General features: G+C 42.6%; 1 protein-coding gene across 1 annotated transcript in view; it reads right to left on the bottom strand.

Annotated features, from left to right (window-relative positions):
* The window catches only part of LOC106562832 (spectrin alpha chain, non-erythrocytic 1), a 73,673-nt gene extending 57,617 nt beyond the window's left edge, over positions 1 to 16,056 (bottom strand). Inside the window, exon 1 of the mRNA XM_014127867.2 lies at positions 15,946 to 16,056. The gene's annotated coding sequence lies outside the window, so the exon portion shown is untranslated. The remainder of the gene's footprint in view (positions 1 to 15,945) is intronic.
* Positions 16,057 to 26,461: the final 10,405 nt, after the last annotated feature.

The following is a 26,461-nucleotide window of genomic DNA, read 5'->3' as shown; positions in this document are numbered from 1 at the left end:
GTGAGCATACGCCACAGTTTCATGTCAGATCAATGGGTTATTTTCAATCATTCAAAAATAGATCATTCAATTAACATAACTTGACATTATGATGAAGACAACTGTGATGCATTAGAAGAATATGAATTCAGTCACATGACAAAGTGTCCGTTATTTGCTTTGTGTTGAGTGTGCATGCCCTAAGTGTAAGGTGAGTTAGGACAGTCAGCCAGCAGCCTGACAGGACAGAGGCCAGGGTAACAGCATTGTCATGACAACCAGAAAAGGGAGACTCCTCAGTGTGTCGAGTATGGGGGGGATAATTAATAGGATTAAAAGGGAAGGCAACCTGAAACCAGTTCATATGGCATTCGGCTACACAAAATTGACAAACTGAACAGAACATATAGACTGCTGACAGTATAACTAAGTAAGAGTGGAATTCACTGTCAAGCAAAAGACTGCCGGTCTCATGGTAATTGACCGTTAATTAACATCTCCAGGCCTCCATGCATACAAGCACTGATGCGCTCCTTTGGAACATCTACATTTATCAAAGTCTAATAAATAAATTTAATATACATCACAATACACCCATTATTTATTTTAGTCAGGTCTAAAGAAACATGATATGAAGAAAATGTATTTCCGAATAACAGAATGTGTTAGCCAGATAACATACGGTAGGCCATGTTCCATGCCATAGGCTGTAGGCTTGTTCATTTAGCAGACAAGATATGCTTATAAGTCCTGTGCCATTATTTGATATACATTTCACAGTAAGAAGAATATAACTGAATTTGGCTGAATGAAATAGAAAGGATATTTTTACCATTCCGGAGTGAGTGTGCATATGAAGTGGCTATGCTGAGCATAAAATGTATCATTTGAAACAGGTCCCATATACTATATTTAACAGTTATTTGGCAACTTTAGTTGTGAATGATACAAACCTTAGAAATCAAAACATATGGGCTAAATGATGTGACTATAGGCTATTGAGGAGATGAGAAAGTCGCAGAAAAAGCTCGCCTCAGGCCTCACAGCTGTTCTCTCATCAAGTGATCCTATTTTCACACATCAGACTATTCTCAATTTAATCTCGTCTTTACTAATATGTCAAATTTGTTTAAATTTAGAATGGCCCATTATCAAATGGTCAGGAAGAGCGGCAGTGAAAAAATACACGGCATCTGTATGCACTCGAATAGCGAATGGTTGCTGTACGCTTTCCCGACGATCCGTTTTTTTAATGATGCCTGGTAGGATACTTTGGTTTTATAGCGGAGCTGTGCTTAATATGACCACCTGAGAACTAAAATATGAATACACTTATTTCACTCCACGCATCAACCACTGTTTGAGGAGCATGCTCTCACTGCATGACAGGTGATATTCCGCCCTAACTCCATATGCCATGAGCCCTCCAACCATGTTCCTGCAGCTACCCAGTGGTTAATTTTGGAAACCAAGTGAAATCTGTGCGGGAACATCAATAGTAACATGTTTTTGCAATGAAACATTTCACTAAACTATTGACCCCCTCTGCATGATCGAGAAAGCAATAAAGGAGAGAGAGGAGGAGATGGAAACACATGGTGGTGAGATATTCTGGTTAGCTAAAGGTAAATTGCCACCTAATTATGAAAATATGTTTTTTCAATCCCTATTACTACGCTACTCAAAATCAAATTTACTATAATTGTAGGCTACGCTACCTATAAGCCTCCCTTCACAATCAATGAACCAACAGCATCACCTAGGGCAATAGGTTCTCTCCCAGATATACATTTTGGAGCATAGCATAAGGTAACCAGCCCATCCAGTATGCATAACAATACAGTCCACACTGAAAAGGGAGTTTACTCAAATTTGTAAACATTTTTGATTATAGGCTAGACCAATTATGTACCAAAGACATCGAAAATCAGTTTCATGTTTTTCTGCCATGCGTAATATGCGATAGGCTATGTACAGTTGTGGCCAAAAGTTTAGAGAATGACACAAATATTAATTTTCACGAAGTCTGCTGTCTCAGTTTGCATGATGGCATTTTGCATATACTCCAGAATGTTATGAAGAGTGATCAGATGAATTGCAATTAATTGCAAAGTCCCTCTTTGCCATGCAAATTAACTGAATCCCCAAAAAACATTTCCACTGCATTTCAGCCCTGCCACAAAAGGACCAGCTGACATCGTGTCAGTGATTCTCTCGTTAACACAGGTGTAAGTGTTGACGAGGACAAGGATGGAGATCAATCTGTCATGCTGATTGAGTTCGAATAACAGACTGGAAGCTTCAAAAGGAGGGTGGTGCTTGGAATCATTGTTCTTCCTCTGTCAATCATGGTTACCTGCAAGGAAACACGTGCCGTCATCATTGCCTTGCACAAAAAGGGCTTCACAGGCAAGGATATTGCTGCCAGTAAGATTGCACCTAAATCAACCATTTATCAGTTCATCAAGAACTTCAAGGAGAGCGGTTCAATTGTTGTGAAGAAGGCTTCAGGGCACCCAAGAAAGTCCAGCAAGCGCCAGGACCGTCTCCTAAAGTTGATTCAGCTGCGGGATCGGGGCACTACCAGTACAGAGCTTGCTCAGGAATGGCAGCAGGCAGGTGTGAGTGTTGACGAGGACAAGGATGGAGATCAATCTGTCATGCTGATTGAGTTCGAATAACAGACTGGAAGCTTCAAAAGGAGGGTGGTGCTTGGAATCATTGTTCTTCCTCTGTCAATCATGGTTACCTGCAAGGAAACACGTGCCGTCATCATTGCCTTGCACAAAAAGGGCTTCACAGGCAAGGATATTGCTGCCAGTAAGATTGCACCTAAATCAACCATTTATCAGTTCATCAAGAACTTCAAGGAGAGCGGTTCAATTGTTGTGAAGAAGGCTTCAGGGCACCCAAGAAAGTCCAGCAAGCGCCAGGACCGTCTCCTAAAGTTGATTCAGCTGCGGGATCGGGGCACTACCAGTACAGAGCTTGCTCAGGAATGGCAGCAGGCAGGTGTGAGTGCATCTACACGCACAGTGAGGCGAAGACTTTTGGAGGATGGCGTGGTGTCAAGAAGGACAGACTGATATTCTGCAAAAGGTACAGGAATTGGACTGCTGAGGACTGGGGTAAAGTTATTTTCTCTGATGAATCCCCTTTCCGATTGTTTGGGGCATCTGGAAAAAGCTTGTCCGGAGAAGACAAGGTGAGCGCTACCATCAGTCCTGTGTCATGCCAACAGTAAAGGATCCTGAGAGCATTCATGTGTGGGGTTGCTTCTCAGCCAAGGGAGTGGGCTCACTCACAACTTTGCCTAAGAACACAGCCATGAATAAAGAATGGTACCAACACATCCTCCGAGAGCAACTTCTCCCAACCATCCTGGAACAGTTTGGTGACGAACAATGCCTTTTCCAGCATGATGGAGCACCTTGCCATAAGGCGAAAGTGATAACTAAGTGGCTCGGGAAACAAAACATCAATATTTTGGGTCCATGGCCAGGAAACTCCCCAGACCTTAATCCCATTGAGAACTTGTGGTCAATCCTCAAGAGGCGGGTGGACAAACAAAACCCCACAAATTCTGACAAACTCCAAGCATTGATTATGCAAGAATGGGCTACCATCAGTCAGGATGTGGCCCAGAAGTTAACTGACAGCATGCCAGGGCGGATTGCAGAGGTCTTGAAAAAGAAGGGTCAACACTGCAAATAATGACTCTTTGCATCAACTTCAAGTAATTGTAAATAAAAGCCTTTGACACGTATGAAATGCTTGTAATTATACTTCAGTATTCCATAGTAACATCTGACAAGAATATCTAAAGACACTGAAACAGCAAACTTTGTGGAAATTAATATTTGTGTCATTCTCAAAACTTTTGGCCACGACTGTATTGTACAAAGTATAGTCATAATTACGTATTTTTCCCCCCCAGGCTTGGGCTCATGAGCCTATGTGTATGCATTAGCTCTAATATGTGTATGGTGTTTTGAATGAATCACCACCTTAGAAATCGCTGTCCATTGTGTTAGGCTTTGAAACATCCACAACGACCATGTTTTACAATCAGTTTCAACCTGCTGTTGAACTTCTTTCTTCAAATTGATCATCACATTGAGGTGAGTTTTAAAAGCAGGATACCGTTTTGATGATAATTGTTTCATGTAATTATTGATTTCATTTGCATTGATGTTAGAGTAGTTAGAGGGACAATAGAGCCCTGAGTACCAGGCCATTAGGGTCTGATGGTCATTAGCAAGTTGGGTCCTACCAAAGCATGTCCAGAGTGCATAAAAGGAGATTACCATGACTCAACGGTCACGTGGAGTTTTACTGCGGTCATGACTCATGACTGCCGGTGTGGTGGTAATACAGTCACCGCAACAGCCGTCCCTCTGGTGACACCAGTGATGACCTCAACCTTGTTTTTGATTCCATCAAGAATGCAAAACTAAAATACACACACCAAGAATGTAAAACACATACATGCCAGGAGGAACTTCAGTGTTTAAAAGTCTTATGGTTGGAACAGTTTGATGTTGAGCCACACCCAACCTGTCAACCTTCAGTAAACACAATGTGCATCAGATATGGAGGGAAGTGGGTGGTGGTGGGTCGATGGGCTTAGAAAATACCAATTTCTGTGCATTAAAGCCCAACCGATTTTAAAAATATAAAAATAATGAAAAATATATATATAATAAAAAAATAAAAAAATAGATTTAAAAATCATTTAAAAAAATAAAATATTAAAATAATTTAAAAAATAAATACAAGATTTTTTTATTATTATTATAATTGTTTATTTTATTTTTTTTATTTTTTGTATTTTTTTTGTTTTTTTTTTAAATCGCCCGATATTAGCCTTTTACGGATGTATTTGCTTCATAAATGTAATCCACCAAAAAGGACTGATATATGATGCGGGGAAAACGCTCTGAAAAAAATGTGTTCAATGAGTTAGACTTTTTTTTGCATTTCATTATTTGTCTGAAGAGGGCGCTCTAAACATGGCTATTAGCCTATTTTGCCTTGGCGCTATAGCAAGACTGGACACGATCACCCAATGCAACTACACCAGTCGGAGAGGAGAAAACTACTGTGAACTAAACTGTTACTGCTTCTACGGGGAGTGCTGAGTAGATAAAAGCTTGGATGCTATGCCCAAATGTAAAGCAAGTGCCATTCAACTCTGTGGTTACGTTAACGTTACAGCCCTTTAGTGAAGCCCGCGAAATCTGGTGTGTTAAATTTGCTCTTTGCGAAGTCTATTCCTCAACCTCTGTCATTCAAATGTTTTCAGAAACATAAAAATAAATAAAAAAGATAGGTTACAAAGTAGCGCTTCGTAGCTACGTTTTCATTCATTTATTTAACCTTAATTTAACTATGCAAGTCAGTTAAGAACAAATTCTTATTTTACAATGACAGCCTACCCCGGCCAAACCCTAACCCGGACGACACTGGCGCAATTGTGCACCGCCCTATGGGACTCCCAATCACGGCCAGTTGTGATACAGCCCGGGATCGAACCAGGGTCTGTAGTGACACCTCTAGCACTGAGATGCAGTGCCTTAGACTGCTGCACCACTCTGGAGCCCAACAATTTTGATGTATGGCTTGTCACTAGTCAGTGACTGGTCGAAATTCACATTTTGCCACCCTCATTTCCATCACGAGTGCTAGCTAGCTAACCTTAACCTAACCCAAACCTTAACCCTCACCATTTAAAATGTAAAAGCCGTTAACTGAGACAACGCTTCGGGCGAGAGGCAGCAGCAAAACATTTTTATGGTTTTCCTTTCAAGTGACAACTATCAGAATTCAGTGGCTACAGTCCTACAATCGATGCAAAAATAGCTAAATACCAATACATTTTTTAAATGTTTTATTCCAGCTACAATAATACAAAATGATCAGCAAATATTGGTTATTGGTGAATATTTCCACTCTAAAATCGGATCCAAAAATCCCATATGGGTCAGACTCCACTAAGGATGGTGGATGAACTACCTTGACATATGCACAAGGTGCTAATGAAATGAGTTAATTTTGGTTCCTTCCTGACCCCTTCCAATAGCTATCTGTCCAGTGACTACATGATTGAAGGGATAGGGACAGACAGAAGCATTGGGATTGCTCCACCGATATGTGGAGCTTCCTTCCGCCATGTTGCTCTTCTACAATCCTTTCAGATCTGTGCATAGGGTCTGTAGTGATGCCTCTAGCACTGAGATGCAGTGCCTTAGACCACTGCGCCACTCAGGAGCCCAAATGCAACAATGCACATGCAACAATGTTGATTTTCACTTTGCTTCTTAATATAAATCCACTAGCGTTCTATAATTAAACTATTAGTTTGTGTTTCTTACATCTGCAAACAGCTAGTTGGTATTTTATTAGCAAGTTGGTCCTAAATCTTATTAGCCGCTAATGTGGCCTCGTTTCCTACCCTCTCACAATAACTCCTCCCTGACATTTTTAATTCGTTGTCATGTCAAACACTGTATTCAAAGTGCCCACTATCATATTCTAACTATAGAATTTGAATAATCATTCCATTTCCATGATTCCAACAATTCACACAAGTGTTTTGCTCTAAATCGCAAGTCAAAATCGCAATTGCAACATTTAGTTAAAAATAAGGCCTAGATTGTTTGCCCATTGAAGTTGAATAGAACAGTATAAAACAGAATGGATAAAGCAAATTTACAACATTTATTATTCAAAAACATAAAATACCGTCAAATAACTTTTTTTTGTTGCATACTGTGACACATTTTGGCCATATTGCCCAGCCCTGACATTAGCTACATATAAGCCTTCCACAACCATAAGACCCACTAATAATGTGATTATTTGATCAAAATAGTTTAAATTTGCTTTTTTGCAACAATCACTGATCTTGTTTTTTGTCTATGAAAATGCCCTTTTCGTAAAAATGTTTTACCAAGACCTCTGCTCCAGGCCGAGAACACCCCCCCTCCCTCTCTTCTCCAAGCACAGCAGGCAGGCCCGTTGCCCTAACGCAGGGGTCTCCAACAGGTCGATCGCAAGCCCACGTACGAGTAGCTCGCCAACATTTCACGTGATCCACAAACTGTCATCAACAAATCTCACAAGTATCAGACGCTCCGAGCTACTATCTAATCAACACAACATTCACATTATCCCACCCCTGGTTAGCCACTACTGGCTTTAAAATCCAAATTTAACACAATATCTGCCAATTAATTTCTAGCAATATTGCCAGTCTGTCTCTGTGGTGAGTGCATTTGTCTATCGCTCTGTGTGTAGCCAGTTCATGTGATAACCTTTTTGTGTTGTTGACAGAAATACTTTCCCCAAAAGCTTATCAATTAAAATGTTAACTGCAAAGTAGACTTACCTGGCAGAAGTATGTCATGAGTATGTATTATTTGCAAACTTTGCCATGAAATGAGCAGCAGCAGCAGTACAGAACGCTAGACCGGCACATTAGATGGCACATTCCTCACTTGCTAGATGTGCAATTAAACTCAAAAATCCAGATGTGTTAGTTTTCTTCTAGACCCCAAAAAAGTAATTATTCTGATGTAATTTAAGCATTGACATGGACTCAGAACATCTAATGCCGTTGTTTCTCTATGAACAATAGTAATTTTTTAAATTTTTTTTTAATAATCTAAAACCAGGAAAATGTTAACTGAAAAACACATGTAATTTTGGAGAGAAAAAAATCTGATTTTATAAGGCTCCCCTTAGAGTTGTTTATTAAGCATTATTTTACCAGGTATATTGGCAGAAACATTGTGTAAAAGAGAAATTAGTGCACGAAGGACCAGGGGAAGAGTTGCAGGAGAAGAAAAGAATGTGCCTATTTGAAAGCTAGGGGAAAAATGAGTAGCTCACGACATGTTTAATTTAAAAAAAAGTATCTCTCATGCTAGAAAAGGTTGGAGAACCCTCCAGACTCCACAGACACGGCGTGCTTCAGAGCCTGTACTGTTCTTCCTTCAGAAGAATGTGACAAAACTTTGTTCATTTGAACGTGTCTGATTCACATTCGCTTGTGACTGTCCAAACTCATCAAAAATGACATTCGGGAGCTTCTACCTATATATGTATAATTTTATGAGCTGAATTGCCTGTCTTTGCAATTTCTTTATTTTCGTTTGCGCTCGTTATCGTATTTACCTAGCAGCCTCCATGGAAATTCACTATTACTTGTGCTGACTTTGTTAGCATTCCTGTACTAGATGCCCAATGGGCTTTTTTGCATTTTTGGCGACCCCTTGTGTACTAAGCAGGTAATACTGTAAATCCCAGGATGATTATCTGAAAATCTGGATACCGCCTAACTCTAGTCTCCAACTGTTTGAACAACATGCTAGCCTGTCCACATGTTGAAATCAAGTGGACTAGCTTATTTCTCAGAATGAGAACGAGTTGCCAATTCCTTATATAAATTGTGTTTTATGGTTATTGCACATTCATAAAGCAAAGAGTTGCAACATTAAGCTCACCAGTCAACCTGTGTATTGAACATTCATATTGCAATGTACAGCCTAACCTATGGATTCTGTGTACACATTATAAGACACTAATATTCGTGTAAACTATTCAGTTGTGTTCTGTGAGTGTCACTGAGTAGGCTGATACCCCATTTCATGGGTGCACAATCCATAGGTTAGGCTATACAGTAAGGGATGTGACAAATTGACAATTTTGCTTATCATCGAATCACATCCTACTTCAACTTTGCCAAACGGGTGATGATTTAACAAAAGCGCATCGCCGAAAAAAAGCACAATCTTTGCACAAATGTACCTAACCATAAACATTAATGCCTTTCTTAAATTCAATACACAGAAGTATATATTTTTTAAAGCTGCATATTTAGTTAAAAGAAATTCATGATAGCAGGCAATATTAACTAGGGTAATTGTGTCACTTCTCTTGCGTTCAGTGCAAGCAGAGTCAGTTTGGGCCGCCTGGCTCGTTGCGAACTGAACTAATTTGCCTGAATTTTATATAATTATGACGTAACATTGAAGGTTGTGCAATGTAACAGCAATATTTAGACTTAGGGTTGCCACACGTTCAATGAAAAAGGGAACGGTTCCGTATTTCACTGAAAGAATAAATGGTCTGTTTTCGAAATTATAGTTTCCAGATTTGACCATATTAATGACCAAAGACTCGTATTTCTGTGTTTATTATATTATAATTAAGTCTTTGATTTGATAGAGCAGTCTGACTGAGCGGTGGTAGGCAGCAGCAGGCTCGTAAGCATTCATTCAAACAGCACTTTACTGCGTTTGCCAGCAGCTCTTGAAGCACAGCTCTGTTTATGACTTCAAGCCTATCAACTCCCGAGATTAGGCTGGCAATACTAAAGTGCGTATAAGAACATCCAATAGTCAAAGGTATATGAAATGCAAATGGTATAGAGAGAAATAGTCCTATAATAACTACAACCTTAAACTTCTTAACTGGGAATATTGAAGAACTGGGGATATTGAACCACCAACTTTCATATAGCCACTCCTGGGCTATTCCGGAGCTAGCCAGCTGAAGAGTTCCATCAGCCTCTCCTGGGCTACAATCACCTATCCGGACCCATTTTACTGCCGATGCGGAGCCCCATCGGGCCTTCACGACTGGACCACCGACGTTATCTGCCCGAGGGAGTTATCCAACTGGCACCTCCGTCGCGACTTAACCCGAATGCCCATCTGCGGCCCGCTAATCGTTAGCTGTCTCATCGGCTGCTATCTGAATAGGTCTATCGGACAATTTTCTTGGGCCACTATAACTAACTATTTTGCCAATTGGACTGGTCCCCCCTACCACATGGAACCCCACTAATCTACAAATGGAATCGCACGAGGTGGCTAAAAACAGACCTCCCTCCATCTTGCTACCCATGGCCCGGCTAGCTATCTAACTCTCACTGGACCCTTTGATCACTCGGCTAAGCATGACTCTCCTTAATGTCAATATACCTTGTCCATTGCTGTTCTGGTTAGTGACTATTGGCTTATTTCACTGTAGAGCCTCTAGCCTTGCTCATTATAGCCTTATCCAACCTCCCAGTTACACCACCCACACATCCTATGACATCTTCTGGTTTCAATGATGTTTCTAGAGACAATATCTCTCTCATCATCACTAAATGCCTAGGTTTACCTCCACTGTATTTACATCCTACCATACCTTTGTCTGTACATTATACCATGAAGCTATTTTATCGCCCCTAGAAACCTGCTCCTTTTTCTCTCTATTCCGGACGTCACAGATGACCAATTCTTATAGCTTTTAGCCGTACCCTTATCCTCATACTTCTCTGTTCCTCTGGTGATGTAGAGGTGAATCCAGGCCCTGCAGTGCCTACCTAGCTCTCTTTTGATGACTTCTGTAACCGTAATAGTCTTGGTTTCATGCATGTTAACGTTAGAAGCCTCCTCCCTAAGTTTGTTTTATTCACTGCTTTAGCACACTCTGCCAACCCGGATGTCCTAGCCGTGTCTGAATCCTGGCTTAGGAAGTCCACCAAAAACAATGAAATCTTCATCCCTAACTACAACGTTTTCAGACAAGATAGAACGGCCAAAGGGGGCGGTGTTGCAATCTACTGCAGAGATAGGACAGAACTCTGCAGGCTACTATCCAGGTCTGTACCCAAACAATTTGAACTTCTACTTTTAAAAATCCATCTCTCTAAAAACAAGTTTCTCACCGTTGCCGCCTGCTATAGACCACCCTCGGCCCCCAGCTGTGCTCTGGACACCAAATGTGAACTGATTGCCCCCCCATTCTATCTTCAGAGCTCGTGCTACTAGGTGACCTAAACTGGGACATGCTTAACACCCCAGCCATCCTACATCCAAGCTTGACGCACTCAATCTCACACAAATTATTAATGAATCCACCAGGTACCACCCCAAAGCCGTAAACACTGGCACCCTCATAGATATCATCCTAACCAATTTGCCCTCTAAATACACCTCTGCTGTTTTCAACCAAGATCTCAGCAATCACTGCCTCATTGCCTGCATCCGTAATGGGTCAGCGGTCAAACGACCCCCACTCATCACTGTCAAACGCTCCCTGAAACATTTCAGCGAGCAAGCCTTTCTAATCGACCTGGCCCTGGTATCCTGGAAGGATATTGACCTCATCCCGTCAGTAGAGGATGCCTGGTTATTTTTTTTAAATGCCTTCCTCACCATCTTAAATAAGCATGCCCCATTCAAGAAATTTAGAACCAGGAACAGATATAGCCCTTGGTTCTCCCCAGACCTGACTGCCCTTAACCAACACAAAAACATCCTATGGCATTCTGCATTAGCATCAAACAGCCCCCGTGATATGCAACTTTTCAGGGAAGTTAGAAACCAATATACACAGGCAGTTAGAAAAGCTAAGGCTAGCTTTTTCAAGCAGAAATTTGCTTCCTGCAACACAAATCCCAAAAAGTTCTGGGACATTGTAAAGTCCATGGAGAATAAGAACGCCTCCTCCCAACTGCACTGAGGATAGGAAACTCTGTCACCACCGATAAACCCACTATAATTGAGAATTTCAATAAGCATTTTTCTACAGCTGGCCATGCTTTCCACCTGGCTACCCCTACTGCAGTCAACAGCACTGCACCCCCCACAGCTACTCGCCCAAGCCTTCCCCATTTCTCCTTCTCCCAAATCCATTCAGCTGATGTTTTGAAAGAGCTGCAAAATCTGGACCCCCTACAAATCAGCCGGGCTAGACAAGAGGGTATAGAAGGCCAAGAAATGGTCAGAGAGGGCACTTCCTGTTTGGAATCTTCTCAGGTTTTGGCCTGCCATATGAGTTCTGTTATACTCACAGACACCATTCAAACAGTTTTAGAAACTTTAGGGTATTTTCTATCCAAATCAAACAATTATATGCATATTCTAGTTTCTGGGCAGTAGTAATAACCAGATTAAATCGGGTACGTTTTTTTATTCGGCCGTGCAAATACTGCCTCCTACCCTAGAGAGGTTAAATTTGGCTTTTTTACATGGCACATATTGCACTATTACTTTCTTCTCCAACACTGTGTTTTTGCATTATTTAAACCAAATTGAACATGTGTCATTATTTATTTAAGACTAAATAGATTCTATTTATGTATTATATTTAGTTAAAAGTGTTCATTGTAATTGTCATTACTACAAATATATATACACACACACACACACTGCTCAAAAAAATAAAGGGAACACCAAAATAACACATCCTAGATCTGAATGAATGAAATAATCTTAAATACTTTTTTCTTTACATAGTCGAATGTGCTGACAACAAAATCACACAAAAATAATCAATGGAAATCCAATTTATCAACCCATGGAGGTCTGGATTTGGAGTCACACTCAAAATTAAAGTGGAAAACCACACTACAGGCTAATCCAACTTTGATGTAATGTCCTTAAAACAAATCAAAATGAGGCTCAGTAGTGTGTGTGGCCTCCACGTGCCTGTATGACCTCCCTACAATGCCTGGGCATGCTCCTGGTGAGGTGGCGGATGGTCTCCTGAGGGATCTCCTCCCAGACCTGAACTAAAGCATCCGTCAACTCCTGGACAGTCTGTGGTGCAACGTGGCGTTGGTGGATGGAGCGAGACATGATGTCCCAGATATGCTCAATTGGATTCAGGTCTGGGGAACGGGCGGGCCAGTCCATAGCATCAATGCCTTCCACTTGCAGGAATGGCTGAAACACTCCAGCCACATGAGGTCTAGTATTGTCTTGCATTAGGAGGAACCCAGGGCCAACCGCACCAGCATATGGTCTCACAAGGGGTCTGAGGATCTCATCTCGGTACCTAATGGCAGTCAGGCTACCTCTGGCGAGCACATGGAGGGCTGTGCGGCCCCCCCAAAGAAATGCCACCACACACCATGACTGACCCACCGCCAAACCGGTCATGCTGGAGGATGTTGCAGGCAGCAGAACGTTCTCCACGGCGTCTCCAGACTCTGTCACGTCTGTCACATGTGCTCAGTGTGAACCTGCTTTCATTTGTGAAGAGCACAGAGCGGCAGTGGCGAATTTGCCAATCTTGGTGTTCTCTGGCAAATGCCAAACGTCCTGCACGGTGTTGGGCTGTAAGCACAACCCCCACCTGTGGACGTCGGGCCCTCATACCACCCTCATGGAGTCTGTTTCTGACCGTTTGAGCAGACACATGCACATTTGTGGCCTGCTGGAGGTCATTTTGCAGGGCTCTGGCAGTGCTCCTCCTGCTCCTCCTTGCACACAAAGGCGGAGGTAGCGGTCCTGCTGCTGGGTTGTTGCCCTCCTACGGCCTCCTCCACGTCTCCTGATGTACTGGCCTGTCTCCTGGTAGCGCCTCCATGCTATGGACACTATGCTGACAGACACAGCAAACCTTACCACAGCTCGCATTGATGTGCCATCCTGGATGAGCTGCACTACCTGAGCCACTTGTGTGGGTTGTAGACTCCATCTCATGCTACCACTAGAGTGAAAGCACCGCCAGCATTCAAAAGTGACCAAAACATCAGCCAGGAAGCATAGGAACTGAGAAGTGGTCTGTGGTCACCACCTGCAGAACCACTGCTTTATTGGGGTGTCTTGCTAATTGCCTAATTTCCACCTGTTGTCTATTCCATTTGCACAACAGCATGTGAAATGTATTGTCAATCAGTGTTGCTTCCTAAGTGGACAGTTTGATATCACAGAAGTGTGATTGACTTGGAGTTACATTGTGTTGTTTAAGTGTTCCCTTTATTTTTTTGAGCAGTGTATATATATATATATATATATATATATATATATATTTAAAAAATTATTATAATAAATTGGCAAATTAATCGGTATCTGCTTTTTTTGGGTCCTCCAATAATCGGTATCGGCGTTGAAAAATCATAATCGGTCGACCTCTAGCTTGGTTCCCAAGTTTCTAATCCATCTTTTTGTATAGTGTCGCCATAATATTTAAATTGAAAATGTGTGATCATAATCTTTAGGATATTTTAGCGATCTGCAGTAGACGTCCTAAATGCCCCGCAGCCTTCAGGTGTGAGCTAAACAGTGTACTTGCACTGCATTTGTAGGCTTTGGATGTGTCATTTCCAAATGTTTATGTCTGTTGGATGCTGCTTTCCAATCTATTAACAGCAAGGGTTACATTAAATAGCCATAATATTTTTTACTGATGCATTTGGCAATATTCAATTCATACACACAAAACATATGAACAAAAGCATTCACTGTAAGTTAATACATGTAGGCCCTCCATATATAAGCTATGCGCAGCACTTCGTTCAATTTATCAAATCAGTTATTGTTCTCTTGCTCAAACCGTGAGCAACACCTGTCAAACTCAGACATTTCTCTGAAAACACAAGGATGTCGATTCGCACGGGGCTAGTATTATCAGAGGACCTTGGAGTTCGCAAAAATACAGTAGGTTACTCTGGCTGGAATTGTTACTCTCCTGCCACGTACAAATTACTGACATGGCTGATTCGGACGGGACTAAAATTACAGATGGTGTTTTGTGCATTATCCGACGACCCTTTTCCTTGTCCTTGCTGCCACTACATCCGCCGCATTGTTCTCAATCCCAATATGCTGGTTAATTTTGCTATTATGCACATTGCAACATAGGGAAAGGCGCCAATTCTACAGGGCACCAAAGATTGTTTCAAAACCATGGATAGCAACCATATCCAACGCGGGAGAAAGCGCATTTGTTATAAAATAATATTCGATTTATTAGTGTTGCACAATTATTTTCCCATAATATAACCATATACAATTTCAGTATCACATGTGGACTGTGCCATCCCCGTGGCCTACGCAATGGATTAGTCCAGTGAGACTGTCGCGAAACAGACAGGTGTCTTGTACACCATGAAAAATGAATAAATACGGCTGCTCGACTAAAAAAAACTTGGCCGACCAACAGCCTATCGACCAAACAATCGACCAGTTGACTAAATGGAGTCAGCCCTAAACATTATCTAGTCCAATTGTGGCACGTTTTCAGTTTTCCATTAGCATCAGTTTCAATGGGGACTTTTATTTTGAAGGCAAACCATATATGGTCTGATATTGGCATACCCATGGTATATGGTCTGATATACCACAGCTGGCAGCCAATCAGCATTCAGGGCTCGACCCTCCCAGTTTATAATGGTGGTTCAAGCCCTGAATGATGATTGGCTGACAGTTGTGGTATATCACGGTATGACAAAACATGTATTTTTACTGCTCTAATTAAGTTGGTATCCAGTTTATAATATCAATACGGGACCTGGGAGGAGTAAATGGCCAATATACTCACCGTTGCCTCATGCCTAAGAAAAGCCCTTAGCCGTGGTTTATTGGCCATATTCACCCCCTCGGGGGCCTTATTGATTCAATAACTAACCCTTCTTACCAGTTCTGTCTGTGATTCCACTATCATATTGCCGTGATGCCGGGCGGGTCCTTCGGCTATGGCCGACGTCGACAGAATATACTACCATGTATTAAAATGGGCCATTGATTTATAAAGATTTAATAGCTGCACATTTTGCTATTGAATGGGTGGTTGTGTGATCTCACGCTGTCAAAGTCAGCGCAAAGAAGCTTGTTGACATAGCCAGAGATGGTTTATGGCTCAGCTAACGTAGCTAGTTAACTAGACTCCTCCAATAATAAGATTTTGGCTCAATACGATAAGCAAGCTTGTTTTCAACCGGGGAGGAGATGACGGTGCCCTGACAGTTATGTTGTTCGGCTTGCATCTTCTAAGAAAACGATGCAAGTAGCTTGCTAGTTAGCAGGGGGATGGTGAGGCTAGCTGTGAGTGACGAAATGCTAGATAGCTAGCTTGTAGAGCCTACACAAGATACTTTAAAAGCAGAAAGTGCAAGTTAGTAAAGCCGTTTTTATTCAAACCCACCATGTGCAAAATAACTGTTCTAAATAGCACGCTTACCTCTACTGTGCAGTGAGCTTGGGTAGCTTTCTAGAACTGGATCGAAAACGGGGCCAACCTCCCGGAATGAAATAGCTGTCGCGCTTTTTGAAGCATCGTCTCGTCAGCAACACTAAAACAGATCACGGATTTCGAAAATGTTAAAAATAAAGGTTTCCCACTTAATAGTAGAAGTGTCATTACCTGTATTTATTCATGATATGGAAAATTGTGTAAACATTAACAATGATTCATATTTGTTCATATTTAATTGACATTTACATTAAATGTGGGTTTTAAAACATGTTCCAAGGTAAAATATATGCCCCCAATACAATACACTATATGAAAAACACTGGATATACCAAACATTATGAACACCTTCATAATATTGAGTTGCTCTATGCTTCCTTACAGCTGTGTCAAGTTGGTTGGATGTCCTTGGGGTGATGGACCATTGAAATCACATTTTATTTGATTCACCACGGACTAGCAGAATCCTTTTTCTTCTTTCACAACTCTGACGAGCCTGTCGTGGAGGATATACGACTCCCTCGGGAACAGGCCCAGGCCCAGACCCCAGTGATCTGCGTGAAGAGGAGGCAGAGAAAGAGAGGCCGGAGAGCAGGCTACCTTCTGAGAGTAGGAGGCGATCAAATAAACCCCCACTCCCCTCAATTCTGCTCGCAAACATGCAATCTTTGGACAATAAAATGGCCAAGTTATTGGGAAGATTAAACTACCAACGGGACAATAAAAACTGTAACATCTTATGCTTCACGGAGTTGTGGCTGAACGACGACACTATCAACATACAGCTGGCTGGTTATACGATGTACCGTCAAGATAGAACAGTGGCGTCTGGTAAGACAAGGGGCGGTGGTCTACGTATTTTTGTGAACAGCAGCTGGTGAACGATATCTAAGGAAGTCTCGAGCTATTGCTCGCCTGAGGTAGAGTTTCTCATGATGAGCTGCAGACCACATTACCTACCGAGAGAGTTTTCATCTATATTCGTTGTAGATGTTTACATACCACCACAGTCAGAGGCTGGCACTAAGATAGCATTAAATGAGCTGTATTCCACCATAAGCAAACAAAAACTCCTAGTAGCCGGGGACCTTAATGCAGGGAAACTTAAATCAGTTTTACCTAATTTCTATCAACATGTTAAATATGCAACCAGAGGGAAAATAACTCTGGACCACCTATACTCCACACACAGAGATACATTCAAAGCTCTCCCTTGCCCTCCATTTGGCAAATCTGACCATAATTCTATCAACCTGATTCCTGCTTACAAGCTAAAATGAAAGCAGGAAGCGCCAGTGACTGGATCAATAAAAAAGTGGTCAGATGAAGTAGATGGTAAGCTACAGGACTGTTTTGCTAGCACATACTGGAATATGTTCCGGGATTCTTCCAATGGCATTGAGGAGTACACCACATCTGTCATTGGCTTCATCAATAAGTGCATCGATGACGTCGTCCTAACAGTGAACGTACGAACATACCCCAACCAAAAACCATGGATTACAGGCAGCATCCGCACTGAGCTAAAGGCTAGAGCTTCCGCTTTCAAGGAGCGGGACTCAAGCTTATAAGAAATCCTGCTATGCCCTCCGACGAACGATCAAACAGGCAAAATGTCAATTCAGGACTAAGATCGAGTTGTACTACACTGGCACTGATGCTCGTCACATGTGGCAGGGCCTACAAACCATTACAGACTACAAAGGGAAGCACAGCCGAGAGCTGCCCAGTGACACGAGCCTACCGAATTAGCTAAATGACTTCTATGCTGGCTTCGAGGCAAATAACACGGAAACATGCATGAGAGCACCAGCTGTACCGGAAGACTGTGTGATCACGCTCTCCGCAGCCGATGTAAGACCTTGAGACAGGTGAGACAGGTCAACATTCACAAGGCCGCAGGGCCAGACAGATTACCAGGACGTGTACTGTGTGCACTCTCTGACAAACTAGCAAGTGTCTTCACTGACATTTTTAACCTCTCCCTGCCCGAGTCTGTAATTCCAACATGTTTTAAGCAGACCACCATAGTGCCTGTGCCCAAGAACACTAAGGTAACCTGCCTAAATGACTACCGACCCGTAGCACTCACGTCTGTAGCCATGAAGTGCTTTGAAAGGCTGGCCATGGCTCACATCAACATCATCAACCCAGAAGCCCTAGACCCACTCCAATTTGCATACCGCCCCAACAGATCCACAGATGATGCAGTCTCTATTGCACTCCACACTGCCCTTTCCCACCTGGACAAAAGGATCACCTATGTGAGAATGCTATTCATTGACTACAGCTCAGCATTCAACAACATAGTGCCCTCAAAGCTCATCAATAAGCTAAGGACCCTGGGACTAAACACCTCCCTCTGCAACTGGACCCTGGACTTCCTGACGGGCCGCCCCCAGGTGGTAAGGGTAGGTAACAACACATCCGCCACGCTGATCCTCAACACAGGGGCCCCTCAGGGGTGCGTGCTCAGCCCCCTCCTGTACTCCCTGTTCACTCATGACTGCACGGCCAGGCACGACTCCAAAACCATCATTAAATTAGCTGATGATACAACAGTGGTAGGCCTGATCACCGACAACAACGAGACAGTCTATTGGGAGGAGGTCAGAGACCTGGTCGTGTGGTGCCAGGACAACAACCTCTCCTTCAACGTGATCAAGACAAAGGAGATGATTGTGAACTACAGGAAAAAGAGGACTGAGCACGCCCCAATTCTCATCGACGGGGCTGCAGTGGAGCAGGTTGAAAGCTTCAAGTTCCTTGGTGTCCACATCACCAACAAATTAGCATGGTCCAAATACACCATGACAGTCGTGAAAAGGGCATGACAAAACCTATTCCCCCTCAGGAGACTGAAAATATTTGGCATGGGTCCTCAGATCCTCAAAAGGTTCTACAGCTGCACCATCGAGAGCATCCTGACTGGTTGCATCACTGCCTGGTGTGGCAAATGCTCGGCCTCCGACCGCAAGGCACTACAGAGGGTAGTGTGAACCGCCCAGTACATCACTGGGGCCAAGATTCCTGCTATCCAGGACCTCTACACCAGGCGGTGTCAGAGGAAGTCCCTGAAAATTGTCAAAGACTCCAGCCACCCTAGTCATAGACTGTTCTCTCTGCTACCACACGGCAAGAGGTACCGGAGCGCCAAGTCTAGGTCCAAGAGGCTTCTAAACAGCTTCTACCTCCAAGCCATAAGACTCCTGAACAAATGGCTACCCAGACTATTCATATTGACCCCCCCCCCACACCACTGCCACTCTCTGTTGTAATCTATGCATAGTCACTTTAATTAACTCTATCTACATGTACATAAACTCCAAATAACGTCACAGATATTCATTGTATAGGGTTTAAACACTGTTTCCAATGCATGTTCAATGAACCATAAACAATTAATAAACATGAACCTGTGGGAGGGTCGTTAGACACTAACAGCTTACATACGGTAGGCAATTAAGGTCATAGTTATAAAAACTTAGGACACTAAAGAGGCCTTTCTACTGACTCTGAAATACACCAGAAGAAAGATGCCCAGGGTCCCTGCTCATCTGCCTGAACGTGCCTTAGGCATGCTGCAAGGAGGCATGAGGACTGCAGATGTGGCCAGGGCAATAAAATGCAATGTCCGTACTGTGAGACGCCTAAGACAGCGCTACAGGGAGACATGACGGAAAGCTGATTATCCTCGGAGTGGCAGACCACGTGTAACAACACCTGCACAGGATTGGTACATCCGAACATCACACCTGCGGGACAGGTACAGGATGGCAACAACAACTGCCCGAGTTGCACCAGGAATGCACAATCCCTCCATCAGTGCTCAGACTGTCCTCAATAGGCTGAGAGAGGCTGTACTGAGGGCTTGTAGGCCTGTTGTAAGGCAGGTCCTCACCAGACATCAGTGGCAACAACGTCGCCTATGGGCACAAACCCACCATCGCTGGACCAGACAAGACTAGCAAAAAGTGCTCTTCACTGACGAGTCACGGTTTTGTCTCACCAGGGACGATGGTCGGATTCGCATTTATCGTAGAAGGAATGAGCGTTACACCGAGGCCTGTACTCTGGAGCGGGATCGATTTGGAGGTGGAGGGTCCGTCATGGTCTGGGGCGGTGTGTCACAGCATCATCAGACTGAGCTTGTTGCCATTGCAGGCAATCTCAACACTGTGCATTACAGGGAAGACATCCTCCTCCCTCATGTGGTACCCTTCCTGCAGGCTCATCCTGACATGGCCCTCCAGCATGACAATGCCACCAGCCATATTGCTCGTTCTGTGTGTGATTTCCTGCAAGACAGGAATGTCAGTATTCTGCCATGGCCAGCGAAGAGCCCGGATCTCAATCCCATTGAGCACGTCTGGGACCTGTTGGATCGGGGGGTGAGGGCTAGGGCCCCAGAACTGTCCGGAAACTTGCAGGTGCCTTGGTGGAAGAGTAAAATCTCACAGCAAGAACTGGCAAATCTGGTGCAGTCCATGAGGAGGAGATGCACTGCAGTACTTAATGCAGCTGGTGGCCACACCAGATACTGACTGTTACTTTTGATTTTGACCCCCTTTGTTCAGGGACACATTATTCCATTTCTGTTAGTCACATGTCTGTGGAACTTGTTCAGTTTGTGTCTCAGTTGTTGAATCTTATGTTCAAATATTTACACGTTAAGTTTGCTGAAAATAAACGCAGTTGACAGGGAGAGGACGTTTCTTTTTTTGCTGATTTTACTACCTCAACTAACCGGTGCCCCCGCACACTCTGTACCGGCACCCCCCTGTATATATTGTTTTTTACTGCCCCTCTTTAATTACTTGTTACTTTTATCTCTTATTCTAATCCGTAATTTTTGAAACTGCACTGTCGATTAGGGGCTCGTAAGTAAGAATTTCACTGTAAGGTCTACACCTGTTGTATTCGGCGCATGTGACTAATAAAATTTGATTTTGACATGCACTGAATACAACAAATGTAGACTTTACCGTGTACTGGGCCGTACGCACTACCCTCTGTAGCAGCTTGCGGTCTGATGCCAAGCACTTGCCATATTCTTGATACACACAGGAAACTGTTGAGCGTGAAAAACCCAGCAGCATTGGAGTTCTTGACACAAACCGGTGCCATACCCTGTTCAAAGGCTCTTAAATCTTTTGACTTGCCCTTTCACCTTCTGAATGGCACACAAACTATGTCTCAAGGCTTAAAAGTCCTTATTTAACATGTCTCCTCCCCTTCATCTACACTGATTGAAGTGGATAGTTTTTTCACCTAGATAGTCTGTATTTAACGTTTCCATTCATGTCACATGCACAGCGAAATGCCTTTCTTGCAAACTCAAAGGCCAACAATGCAATAATCAATAACAATGTATTACTAGTGTAACGTGGGTCGTACAAAGGGGACCAAGGCACGGCGTGTAAAGTGCTTATATTACTTTAATGAAAACACTAAATCAAACCAAAAACGACCGTCAACACTTATCAGGTTACAAGGAACAAAACAGAAAACTACCCACAAAACCCCATAGACAAACCCCAACTTAAATATGATCTCCAATTAGAGACAACACAAACCAGCTGCCTCTAATTGGAGATTATCCCAAAACTCAGACAGAAAAACAAGAACTAAACAGACACAAAAAACAGAATGCCCACCCACCTATCACACCCCGACCTAACTAAACAGAGAAAACACAGCTCTCCGAGGTCAGAGTGTGACAACTAGGGAAAAAAGAATAAGAAATAAAGTATTTACAGTATGTAACGCCTGTCGTATTGATGAGACCAAGGCGCAGCGGGTTGCATGTTCATAATTTTTTATTTAAATGTGAACACCAAGAAAAAAAACGACAGTTTCAGGCTAATACTCACAGCAGTGCAAAATACAACTATCCACAAACTACATATATATAGGACTCAGAGGCAACTAAACACCTGCCTCCAATTGAGAGTCCAACACCCAATTACCTAGACATAGAAATACAAAGAACTAGAATTAACCTAGAAATACAAAACCCGGAAATAAAATCAAACACCCCTACAATATTCACACTCAACCTAAACCATACAAAACAAATACCCTTCTGCCACGTCCTGACCAAATACTAATACAATTACTCCCTCTGCTGGTCAGGACGTGACACAGTAAGTAAGCATACTATATACAGCAAATATGGAAAAACTCAGTTCCAATACCATTTGTACATGTGCAGGGATACTGGAGTAATGAAGGTAGATATGTATAGGGGTAAGGTGACTAGGCAACAGGATATAAGCAGCAGCTTGCATGTGCGTGGGTGTGTAGAGTCAGTGTAAATGTATGTGCATATTATGTGTGTGTCATGGTTGTCGTCGGGAAAGGAGGACCAAAACGCAGCAGGGATGTGGATGCTCATCTTGATATTTATTTATAAATTAAAGTTGAACACCAAAATAATAAACGACGAAGAACTCACGAACAACGAAACAGTCTTGTAAGGCTCACACAGGCAAAACAAGAGACAATCTCCCACAAACACTAAACCAAACACATACCCATATATAGGACTCTCAATCAGAGGCAACGAGAAAGCACCTGCCTCCAATTGAGAGTCCGACCCCCCATTAACCTAAACATAGAACTACAAATAACTAGACTAAACATAGAAATCCGTTAACAAGGAACAGTGCCCAAAAACCCCGGAATACATAAATCAAATACCCTTCTACAAAAACACCACCCCGAACCACATAAAACAAATACCCTCTGCCAGGTCCTGACCAAACTACAATAACAAATAACCCTTATACTGGTCAGGACGTGACAGTGTGAGTGAGCAAATTATGGAGTGAGTGTGTGTGTTGGAGTGACAGTGTGTGTGTGGTGTGCATAGACACAGTGCAATACTGAAATAAAAGGTCAATAAAGATACAAGGTCAACTCAGTCCGTGTAGCAATGTCATGGAAAGAGCAGGTGTTCTTAATGTTTTGTATACTCAGTGTACATATTGGTTTACAGAGAGAAAACTATTCTAGGTGTCGAAGTAAAAGTGGGGTTGGGATTACTCACTACGGTCTATAGAATCTATATATGGTGTTATTTCATTATAGCCTATATAATAATGATTTAACAACAATATAATGGAATAAAATAGAATCAATTAGGGAAGGGAGCTGGTCACAGAGGTCTGGTGTTGGTGGAGAAACTTGTAAAGGGTGGACCTAGTGCTATGGTAGGAGTTGTCTGTGGTGATAGAGTTAACTGTGGTGTTGACCTACTAATAAATGCATAGATCACAATAATTTGACACAACTGCTGATAAATGAAAATAATGCTGCTGAACAACCAAATCTGAAACATAAATTGGATGGTAGTGGCGGGAATGTTGGGGATAATCATGCTATTTTAATGACAATACATTCCGTTATGCAGCATAATGAACATTTTTATTTCCAATTTTGGGAGGAAGTTGCCAAAACATTGCAATGGCCAATTGGAAAACCCATTGTCACTAAACGTAGTGTCCAGAATCTTAGGAATATGAGGGACAAGAATAGAGATAACATTCAAAGTCTTGTTAATCAGCTTTAGGAATAGGTTGAGTTGACCAGCCCCTAACCCATATGCAATGGGATAGGAGATGAGGATGACAGCACAAACTTAAATCAGTGCAACACAGTCAATAAACAAATTTAAACAAATATCAATCAAAGACAGAGTGGGTAGGGGAAATGCAGTGAAACATAAATGGTGAGGAATGGGTCACACAGCCTAAGAAACCCGAAACACTGTTTTGTTTCTGTAAATTACCAAATAACATTGAACAAGCAATGCTAGCATGTGATATCTGTGCAAAATGTTATCACTTTGATTGTATTGGCCTATCTCCAGATAGTCAAAATGATGTAGAATATGCTACGTTTCTATGCAACGCAGAATTATGTTGAGTTCAAGTACAGCCATTGCAAAACTGATTTAGTCTTAAAGGGGACTTTGACACATTGATACAGTACATTCTACTGCTAGTGACAACATGGTTAAATTAAACAAAATGGTACAAACAGAGAATGTAAATGAGGCACAGGTACAAAACCTATTGCCTGTGGAGTGTTTAAATGAGGGAATGTCAACTGCTCAGAGAAGACCTTTAGACTGCCAACTTAATTTGATAAACTTCCAAAGCTTTGAGGATAAAGAACCTGCTTCTGATCTTCATCCTGATGTAGCCAAGAGTTCATATGATGGAGTGTCGGTGGTGCAGCCCAATCAAATCTCAGACACCCAAGATATTGGGAATGAATACTACCACTTAGAGACAGAAAGTTGTGGTAGAGGTTTATCAGATGAGGAATTCGCAATCTCTATAAAAACTGAATCAGATGAACAACATGTAACTAGAGAGGTTGAACATTTGCAAGGATACACTGAAGTGTGTTTAGTCAGATGAGGCAATTAGGGTGTTTACGTTGACTCATGACGAATGGTAGAGGGTCCACTCAGAAAGAAGTGGTAGATATTTTAAAAAGTTCTCATAGGTAGTTGCAAATCCGAGAAGCGGGGTCCAGAAAAGTTGGATCCACAGCCTCTGCCTTTTAGAAAACAGGTAGCAGTTGTGGTGTTTATGTGTGCTTGTTCTCTGATGCAGTCTTTTTATTTTTATTTCACCTTTATTTAACCAGGTAGGCTAGTTGAGAACAAGTTCTCATTTACAACTGCGACCTGGCCAAGATAAAGCAAAGCAGTGCGACACAAACAACAACACAGAGTTACACATGGAATAAACAAACATACAGTCAAAAATACAATAGAAGAAAAAAGTAAATATACAATGTGTGCAAATGAGGTAGGAAAAGGGAGGTAAGGCTATAGTGGTGAAATAATTACAAATATAGCAATTAAACACTGGAGTGATAGATGTGCAGAAGATGAGTGTGCAAGTAGAGATACTGGGGTGCAAAGGAGCAAAATTAAAAAAAATAACAGTATGGGGATGAGGTAGTTGGATGGGCTATTTACAGATGATCAATGTACAGGTGCAGTGATCTGTGAGCTGCTCTGACAGCTGGTGCTTAAAGCTAGTGAGGGAGATATGAGTCTGCAGATTCAGGGATTTTTGCAGTTCGTTCCAGTCATTGGCAGCAGAGAACTGGAAGGAAAGGTGGCCGAAGGAGGAATTGGCTTTGGGGGTGACCAGTGAAATATACCTGCTGGAGCGTGTGCTACGGGTGGGTGCTGCTATGGTGACCAGTGAGCTGAGATAAATCAAATTAAATCAAATGTATTTATATAGCCCTTCTTACATCAGCTGATATCTCAAAGTGCTGTACAGAAACCCAGCTTAAAACCCCAAACAGCAAGCAATGCAGATGAAGAAGCACGGTGGGTAGGAAAAACTCCCTAGAAAGGCCAAAACCTAGGAAGAAACCTAGAGAGGACACAGACTATGAGGTGTGGCCATAAAGTGGGGCTTTACCTAGCAAAGACTTACAGATGACCTGGTGGGTTTGGCGATGAATATGATGCGAGGGCCAACCAACGACAGCATACAGGTCGCAGTGGTGGGTAGTATATGGGGTTTTGGTGACAAAACGGGTGGCACTGTGATAGACTGCATCCAATTTGCTGAGTAGAGTGTTGGAGGCTTTTTTGTAAATGACATTGCCAAAGTCGAGGATCGGCAGGATAGTCAGTTTTACGAGGTTATGTTTGGCAGCATGAGTGAAGGACGCTTTGTTGCGAAATAGGAAGCCAATTCTAGATTTAATTTTGGATTGGAGATGCTTAATGTGAGTCTGGAAGGAGAGTTTACAGTCTAACCAGACACCTAGGTATTTGTAGTTGTCCACATATTCTAAGTCAGAACCGTTAGTTAGCACAGTGTCCAAAGAAGGGCCAGAAGTATACAGAATGGTGTCGTCTGCGTAGAGGTGGATCAGAGAATCACCAGCAGCAAGAGCAACGTCATTGATGTATACAGAGAATGTATACAGAGAAAAGAGTCGGCCCGAGAATTGAACCCTGTGGCACCCCCATAGAGACTGCCAGAGGTCCGGACAACAGGCCCCCCGATTTGACATACTGAACTCTGGTAAGTAGTTGGTGAACCAGGCGAGGCAGTCATTTGAGAAACCAAGGCTGTTGAGTCTGCCAATAAGAATATGGTGATTGAGTCGAAAGCCTTGGCCAGATCGATGAATACAGCTGCACAGTATTGTCTCTTATTGATGGCGGTTATGATATTGTTTAGGACCTTGAGCGTGGCTGAGGTGCACCCATGACCAGCTCGGAAACCAGATTGCATAGCGGAGAAGGTACGGTTGGATTCTAAATTGTCGGTGATCTGTTTGTTAACTTGGCTTTCAAAGACCTTAGAAAGGCAGGGTAGGATAGATATAGGTCTGTAGCAGTTTGGGTCTAGAGTGTCTCCCCCTTTGAAGAGGGGGATGACCGCGGCAGCTTTCCAATCTTTGGGGATCTCAGACGATATAAAAGAGAGGATGAACAGGCTAGTAATAGGGGTTG

The sequence above is a fragment of the Salmo salar genome, chromosome ssa11 (assembly GCF_905237065.1).
Source record: "Salmo salar chromosome ssa11, Ssal_v3.1, whole genome shotgun sequence".
Classification (NCBI taxonomy): domain Eukaryota; kingdom Metazoa; phylum Chordata; class Actinopteri; order Salmoniformes; family Salmonidae; genus Salmo; species Salmo salar.
Note: the sequence above shows the minus strand (reverse complement) of the source record. Positions and strands in the feature narration are given on the sequence as shown.